Source organism: Marmota marmota, unplaced genomic scaffold, assembly GCF_001458135.2.
Source record: "Marmota marmota marmota unplaced genomic scaffold, marMar, whole genome shotgun sequence".
Lineage (NCBI taxonomy): Eukaryota > Metazoa > Chordata > Mammalia > Rodentia > Sciuridae > Marmota > Marmota marmota.
In genome coordinates, this window is record NW_026000108.1 from 9689923 (window position 1) to 9699459 (window position 9537).

Here is a 9537-nt window from a genome sequence, read left to right on the forward strand (position 1 = left end):
AGGGGAGGGGAGGGGGGATAGTAGAGGATAGGAAAGGCAGCAGAACACAACAAACACTAGTATGGCAATATGTAAATCAATGGATGTGTAACTGATGTGATTCTGCAATCTGTATATGGGGTAAAAATGGAAGCTCATAACCCACTTGAATCAAAGTGTGAAATATGATATATCAAGAACTATGTAATGTTTTGAACAGCCAACAATAAAAAATTTAAAAAAACCAAACAAAAAAAACACGGTATTCAAATGTCTGCATAAATGGCTGAGAATTTGCCTTTTCTTTGAAAGCTTACTATACAATAAACAAAAGACTGGTATTTGATACTAACCAAACATAGAGAAGGAGCAGACAGTAACAATGGATGAATGTATTCAAGACATGATTCTTTATGTGTCCCTGGAAGAACTTCGGGTCTGACATTTTTCTAATGCTCATTTTTAATTGTCTTTGGTGTAAACCCATTTTCCATTTACTAGAAAACATATTTATTTACATAAACACCTAACAATATAAGTTACATGGAAATAGAATAATGCCTTCACACAGTGAATTGTCAGAGAGAGAGAGAGAGAAAGAGAGAGAGAGAGAGAGTTAGTTTTATTTATTTTTTTAAGTGACTAGGATTTAGGAGAGTTCTTGACAATACTCTGAAAACATATTTTATGTGTTGTAAAACAAACTGGCATTGTATCTAAGAGCAGTGAATTCTACAAACTGATATGTCTTTTCTTTTTTTAAGAATGGTTGCATACTGGACATTAAAGCTTTCTAAAAAAAAAAAAGAATACAAGCAACAATAAGTGTTGTCGAGGATTGTTAGAGTCTGTAAACAAGTCAAAATAACACCTGGCATTTTGCCAGGGGAATGTTAGAGTTCGTAAACAAGTCTGGATGGTGCCTGGCAAAATGCCAGAGGGAGTGGTTTGAGAAGTAACAAAAGCAAGCCATTAAGTGTGGAGATTCTTTATTGGTTGACTGATGTATCTAGTTTATGCTAATTAGATAAGCTGTGTGGAATGTATAAATACTGCTCCTGTCCTGCAATAAAGGGCTCCTACTCCTGCTGTATCAATCTACACAAGTTATTCGTCACCCTCCGCTTATTTTGCCCAGCCAGCCAGGCTGCGGCAGAGGATGTGGGGGGGGGGAGACACACTCATACATTGCTGGTGGCGCTGCAAATTGGTGCGACCGCTATGGAAAACATGTCTGACTTTTGCTTCATGCTATTGTGATTAGAGTGGAGGTCGTTTTTATTGGTAGTTATTTGCTTGTTCTTGGACCATGTCAGTCTTCCTTCACTTGCAGGTCTGGTCTTCCCACCAGATGATTCCTCTGTAGGCACAACTGTGATTTCCCACCTCTGAATTCAGGAACTTTCCAGAATTCACCCAAGGAACATGGAGCCTAGAGCCTTGGTATCATCTGGCTCCTTCACCCAACATCTATGTGGACTTGAGCAAGTTCATCATCTAGTTTAGTGTCCATCTCTATAAAATGGGCACACTCCCTCCCTCACTGTCCTGTTGGTTTATCATGAAAATCTATTTTGGAAATATATTAAAGAGCTTGTAAGTTCAAGTTGTGATTCTTCTTATACAACAAAACTCAAACTTTTTCTCCATTGGGTAAAGCCTCAATTAGGTTCCTACTGATACCTTCAACAACTGCCTTCTTACATCCAAAGGAAAGATCTTCATGCAGAAGGCAGACCATGGGCAACTGCCATTGATTGGGTCTTGTAGCAGCAGACAGTCGGAGCAGAGAGTTGGAACATTTTTCCAATACAATGGTGGAAGAGGAAGCTAACTCTGTGAGTGTTCACTTCAATGCCAATGAAGTGCTTTCTCTTATAAACACACTGTTATAATCCTTAAACTACACAAAATGATAGTAAGTAATGCAAAAACAGTATAGAATAATACAAAAATAGTAAATAATAAAAATCTAACAAAATACATAGGGAAGCTTTGTATTTAGAGGTTCCCATGATATCTGATAAAGTCTTGGACATATAATTATTTCCCAAGCTCAACACACCCAAAGGTAATTCACTCCTTTCCTGTCAAGTCACTATTATATCCTCACTTTCCACAAGTAGGCCCAGTCTCCTGACATTGGAAAATTTTGTGATGTTTTCTACTTTCCTTCTCCTTCACATCCTGTCAGCAACTGAGTCCTGCTAATTCCATTAATCAAATATCATCACAACCCTCTGATTCTCTGCTGATATTATTTTTTCCTTAGATTTTTGCTGCATGGTCACCACCAGCTCCTTGCTATCAGTTTCCTTTCATTGAGTTATTCCACCTACCAGTTATGAGAGTGGGTATTCACCAGCTGACGTCCAACAGGAACTTTTCTTGCTTTAAGTCATATTATGAGTGAGTTTGGAACCAAACTGCTTGAGATACGCTCTGCCACTTATTATCTCTGTGAACTCACTGGAAGTCTCTCAGCTCCTCTGTCTCTTCATGTGGTAGCCATGAGCATCCACCTGTCAGATCTCTGACTGCAGGGAACTTAAAATAGATTTGTGGTGGTGGCAGAGGTTGCCTTCTGCCATTTGCCACCGCATGTATACTGAGGCCACACAGAGTCTCTAGGTAATGACTGAAAACACCAGGGAGACTAATCAGAACCCTTCCTGGGAATCCTCTGAGAGCTGACGCTGGCCTGAAGAGTCCCGATGGCCTCAGAACTTCCTCAGATGGCATTGCAGTGTTAAAATCTTTCGATATTCCTTACTTCCTTTCTCCTTCATAAGGGCTTGATGTACACTGCAGCCTGACAACTCTCCTGATCTCCCCTTGGGCACCTCTCTTTCCATTTTCCCTCTCAGGGAATTTCCCTGATAAACCCTTGCACTCCTAACCTTGTCTTGACATTTCCTTGTTGAAGGACTAACCCACTTCATCTGTAAAATGGGTGTATTAATACTACCTACTTTACAGGATAACTGGAGGGATCCTGTTATCCTGTAAAACATAGCTGGAAAATGCTTGCAATAATTGATAGTGACTTCTGACACTCTAAAATTGTTTGCTATTATTATCAATATTAAATTACAACTCACTTAACATAGCATATTTTTCATGAATCAATTTCTTTTAAATATATATGATTCCTTCTTCCAAAAATAATTCCTTTTCTTACAACCATCAGGACCTGGCTCTGAAATCATCATCTATGCAATGACTTCTCTAAACCATTTAACGTCCCTCCTATTTTGAGGCACACCATCTCCCTTCCACTATTATTAGTATTGCTCTTGTTAAGCCACTGGTTAGTTATTTGTTGCTGCTTCTTTAGTCTGAGTCCTTCAAGGTCTGGGATTTTATTATATGTGTGTGTGTGTGTGTGTGTGTGCATGTGCATCTGTAGTAATTTTCACAACATCTAGCATACTTTAGAGGTCAATAAAGTAGTTTTTAAATTATTCTTTGGATAGCTGGATGCTTGTGTATATGTATCATGTTGAATTGGTAGCAATGCAGGAATAAAATCAGCCAGGCTATCACTCATGCTAGAGCACCAACTTCCTTTGCTTGACTAGAATCTGTAACACTTGAAACTTGTTAAATTTTTCAATACCAGCCACTATTACAAAGGCTAAGGTTTCTGAAATACAAGCTAAATAGCTGTCCTTGATTTTAGTGGAAAGGTACCGCTAATGAAAAATAGATGCTATTCTTCTATAAATCACTTGTCCTTCTACCATTTCCTTTAGCCTCTAACAAGCTGTAATTTTAAGCCAAAGTCAAAGAACTACTGAAAAAAAGAACATTACTCTCGTTTTATATTTTTATCTTGTTTCTTCAATAACGAATTCAAGGAAGACTTAAGAAGATAAGCCTGAAACATCAAGGTTCCTTCATATCCTTTCAAATCTTGTGCGCACCCCCCACCACACACATTTGTGTCCAGCTGGTCTTTTAGTTGTTCTGAGAATTCACAAACCTAATTACACCTTCTTATTCCTCATAAATGAGTAATGACAACCATAATAAAATGTTCGGTTTTTGTTTATTCATTATACACCTATCTGTTGAGTACCTACTATATACCAACACGGTAAATATAACACTGCAAATATAGACACTGCAAATATAACAATAAAGTAAAACAGACAAAAATAAACAAAGGAAACAGAAACCAAAGTCTATCTACTTTCAAAGAGCTTACATACTGACTGGGGAGACAGACAGGTAAGAGTGTACTTGGGGTGCCAGCTGGTGATTAGCACCACAGAGATGAGTAGAAAAGTAAAGTCCCAAGGGTCAGGAGAATGTAATCGCTTTTACATAGGATGAATGGAAACTTTCAGTGGGAAGATGACGTTCAAAATCCCTGAAGAAGTAAATCGGAATGGGGAGTGGGAAAGGAAAAAAAAGGTGGGGGATGCTAAGGCTGAGATGAATATTCTAATGATAGAATAGTCCAGGAAATTTAGGAAGATAGGACAACTGGACACAAATATCCCAAAGGAGAAAGTGAGTGACACCAGATGAGATCAGAGACATACAGGGGAATCAGATGCAGGCCATGGTGAGAATTCTGGATTTTACCCTGAGTGAGATGAGGAGGCACTGGAGGTTTGGGGATGTTTTCAAATGTGCACAGATAGGATCAGAGCCCTTTATATAATATTGTACCCTCTGTAGGAATAACACATGTGCCTAGGACAATGGGTAGAGGCTGGTGTGCCATCTTGCTCTCACTCCCAATGATCTACACAGAGAATGTGAGCTTCCTGCTCCTGTGACACTGGGCTGTGTAGTGTTCTAGATCCTCATCTCCAAAGGGGAAACATTTCCACAAGGGTTCAAAGCCATGGTCATGTATGTGTTGAGTGATGGCTGTGCCCAGGCATTTGGGTTCCTTGTATGCAGAGTCTAACAGGCAAGGAGAGGAGGTACTGTCCTTTCAGAGCTATTAATCATGGCCACTCAGAGGAGATAGGACTTCTTTTACACAGTGGAATATGTTCACCATCCACTCACCCAGTAGTGAAGGTCAATGAACAAGTACCAGAGGAGGCCCTGGTCTTGGCCACAAGTAAGCCACCAACATAGCAGTGGTGGTAGCTGAAAGAGGAGGGACTGCTTAGTGGAGAATGGAGATGATGGGTATCAGCAGTGGCCCTGAGACAACTGCTATGGCAAGGGTCTTAGCTCATCTCACTTTCTCACTGTCATTCTTCTTTCAAGGTAATATCAGAAATGCAGGAGGAGTCACTCCCTAAACAAACATGCAAAGGTGGATGTGAGGGGCACAAGGGATGAACTTTGGAAGACACAGTGATGCACAATTCTTGTCTTTCTTTGAAGTCAGGTGATGCCTTAGTTTTTGGAAGCACCAGAAGCAGATAGTCTGGAGATGGTCAGAACCTTCAGGTATGGCCTCAAAAGGTCCCCATGGCTCCATGACAGACTCTTTCAGGGCCTATTTTTAATGATTGACTGAGGTCCAGCTATTTCAGCTCAGGGTGGAGCAACTCTAGTAAGTAACTTTATCTCCAGAGTCTCTGTGATTTGAATTGTGGTTTCCAAACTTACATCTTGTCTAGACTTCTCCCTCTGTCTGATTTTGCTTCCTTAGCCTCCTCCCCACAGACTTTGATCACAAACACTTTATTATCAACATTCTCAATATACTCTGAGTCTAACCTCAAGAGTATTTGCATCAGATAGGGAGACAGGTACTACTTTGTGAATGGCACTTTTATACAATTGACCATCCAAATATTGGTTTCAATATTCAAATCACAGAGTTAGAGATAGCTCCCTTGACTCACCCTTCCGTAGCTAGAAAAATCTGAAACCTTCTGAAGCTGACTTTGCAGGGAATGGTGAGGGGAAAAAGAGAGACAAAGCAAGGAGAGATGAATCAGAAACTGTAATGAGGCTGTCATCACACGGGGTGAAGCGAGCCTCCAGAAAAACTCTGGTGGTGTCACGACCAAAAGAGAACCATCTAAAGATGCCTGACATGCAATTTTACAATGTGGGCTTTGTCTAATGCGTGTTTTTCCTTCACCTTCTTTAACATCTAGTAGATTCTACTATATACAGAGGCTTAAGAGGATAGGTTAGTTTAAAAGGAGTCATGGCTATATTAATAATGTATAGAACAGGTAGGAAGATGATTTATTTATTGATTGATTTTTAATTGTTTTATTAATTTTAATGAATCACAGGACATTGTGAGCCAAAGCCAACAACATAGAATAATCCAGTTGGATATAAATTACAATTGTAGAATAAAAGGAGTAGCCACACCCATCAGGGTATTGACAACATCAATTGCAACTTACAGAAGACACTACATGTGCATGAGTTTTCTGTCTCTAGTAGTAACCGTTTCTTTTTTTTTTATTTTTTATTTATTTTTTAACTACACGACAATAGTGAAAAGCATTACAATATTTATTACACATTTGGGCACAGTTTTTCATATCTCTGTTCACACCAATTTATGCCTTTATACATGTAGTTTGTTGTTGTTTTTTTTTTTTGCATTACAATTCTTTTTTTTTAAGAGAGAGAGAGAGAGAGAGAGAGAGAGAGAGAGAATATTTTAATATTTATTTTTTAGTTTTCTTCGGCGGACACAACATCTTTGTTTTGTATGTGGTGCTGAGGATGGAAGGATGGAACCTGGGCCGCACGCATGCCAGGCGAGTGTGCTACCACTTGAGCCACATCCCCAACCCCCAACATTACAACTCTTAATATACATATATACCACAATTTTTGTATCTCTGTTTGTTTATAAAGTATGTTGACACCGAATTCAAGTCTTCATACATGTACTTTGCATAATGATGTAATCACATTCCACCATTCTTGCTCATCTCCTGCCCCCTGCCTTTCTCTCCCACTGCTCTTCCCTATCTAGAATTCATCTATTCCTTCCATGCTTTCCCTCCCTACCCCACTGTGACTCAACCTCCTTATATCAGAGAAAACATTAGGCATTTGTTTTGGGGGGGTTGGCTGACTTCACTAAGCATTATCTTCTCCTACGCCATCTATTTACCTGCAAATGCCATGATTTTGTTCTTTTATTGCTGAGTAAAATTCCATTGTGCATGTATGCCACATTGTTTTTATCCCTTCATGCCTCTCAGGTCTTAATCCACTCTTCATTGGCTGATTTATGAAAACAGAAATGGGTCATGTGTCTGTTTCTTCTTGACTCTCTGGCACAGTGCTAAGGTGTTTTAGTAGAGATCCTGAGAGAGACAATGCAGTAGGAGGAGGTTTTGCTTCCTGGTCCCACTGTGCTGACCTGGCAGGCTCCTTAGCATATCCAGCACCTGACTCTTGTAGCAAAACATCTTCCCAATGCTTGTATCTTATGGCATTGTGCAGCACCCAGCTACCGCAGAGCATGGTGGTTAATGTTGCTAAGTGTCCACAGATTCCCCCAGAAGTTGCTGTTCTTCTCGTGATGTACAGCTGATTTCCTGTACTGAGACACCTACCTATGAAGATCTTTGTTCAGAATTATACAGGGAAGATTTCTAGCAAGTTTTAGAAAATGGCTTTGCAGAAAGTTTCTCTAGAATGGCCGTACAGAGGCTTCTCCATTATCTTCTAAGTAATGTCTAAGTAAATACCTTTCGAAGGTCTGAATCTCCCCTCTGGGACCTCTCTTTTGGGCTCAGTATCTCAGCCCTAAGGGTAATGGATATTTCCCATATCTGCCACCCCTTTATCCTTTAGACCTCAATCTTCTTCTTTCCAATATTTCATTGCTATGATTCTTTTTAATAGTCAGTAAGTATTTATGTTAAACTTACCTTGTTTAAATTATTGTGTGGTTTCTCTCTCCTGATCAGATCCTTACTCTACAGTGGCAAACTCAACATTGGAGGTTCAATAATGACTCTAAATGAGGTTTCATCTTTCCAAATATTTACTATTCTAGATGTTTTTTCCACCTGTCCACAGTATTCAACACACTCAAAACCTAGAGGAAATTTATTAACTCACCATACTGCCTAGTAGTAAAGGTATTTATAGAATAAATATCAGCACGTATGTCACATGTGGTCACAAATGTTTGTGAAAGTTGGTTAAAATGAACTGAAATCATATTTGTGTTTTCTTTTAGCTATTGCACTTTCTCAGGACCTGTTCCATGCCAATGCAAAATATGAACATCTAAGGATGATGGAATATTGACATTTTATAAAATCTATTCAACGATATTCTCTTTCTTTGGAGTAGGCTCACCAAACAGGTGGTTCTCAAACATGTCAAAGAGCTGCCTTTAGAATTATTGCATTCCATGATTTTCAATGTGTAGTTCATGTACCAGAACCAGCGTTGCCTGGGAACTAGTTAGAAACGCAAATTATAGGACCTATCCAAACTATTGAACCAGAGGCTCTGACTGTGCAGTGTAATAATCTGTTGTTGAGCAATCTCCTTAGGTGATTCCAATACACAATAAAGTCGATGATCAGGGATCTATCTTAATACTGTCTTTTGTAAGTGAGGAAACTGAAGATCAGAAAGTTTCAGAGTCAAACAATCTGTAAGTAACAACAACAACAAAAAAAAGTATATGGGTTTCCAGGGAACTTGCTTACTTTTTTCTTTCTTATGCTCTACCTTTAGTTTTTTTTTTAATCCTTTTTTTTGTAAATTTATTGTAAAAATATGTTTTTGTCATTTAAATGCAAAGCACTTTCTACTAAAACAGTTTTTCTTTCATCTTAACAGTGTCTGTGTAAATACTAGTTCATAGTTTATAATACATTGGCTTAAAGAAAATTGAGCGTAAATAGTACATTCTAGTTCACAGTCAAGAGTTAAGATATTGAGCCTTGTATGTGATGACCAAGAGGCTCAAAGCTTAGGGAGTGAAAATTTTTTTTTCTTTCTTTTTTTTTTTTTTGATTGCCTTGGAAACTTCATCAGTTCCCCCTATTTGGGTACATGACAGAAACAACAGACAATGGATTTGAATGCAGAGAAGATAGTCCTTTCATAGATACAAAAAGAAAACCACCCAGTCCTGTACCTATGAGAGGGTGTCTCAGATGTGATAAGCACTTTGTCTTAAAAGTGCTCAAAGACAAGGGAAAGGACAATTTGGTGGAACATGGTGTAGATCGAGGATTCAAAAACAGATTCAAATTTAGACCAGAATAAATGGTATTTGGGGACCATTTATTTATGAGATTTCATAATTGTAGGAACCCAAAATACGATGTTCACTGTTTTATAATGTAATGTAGAGTTCTCCTGTGGGGAGAGAAGCGTCTTGAATTGAGATAAATTCTTCTGGGCTCTGCCGCCTCCCTTCCTCTCTCTCCACAAAAGCCTATCCTTGGCCAGATGCTTCTCCTTCTCATTTTCCATTTAGGTGACATTTTCAAATATAGAAAACAATTTTGTAAACTCCCTGCCATTTCTGTTTTGCTTGGGCTCCACAGAGGCCCAAATAATTTATGGAAAAACAGCACCTGTGTTTTCACCAGGAATGGCTTTCACAACATTGATGAATTTCAAATGAAG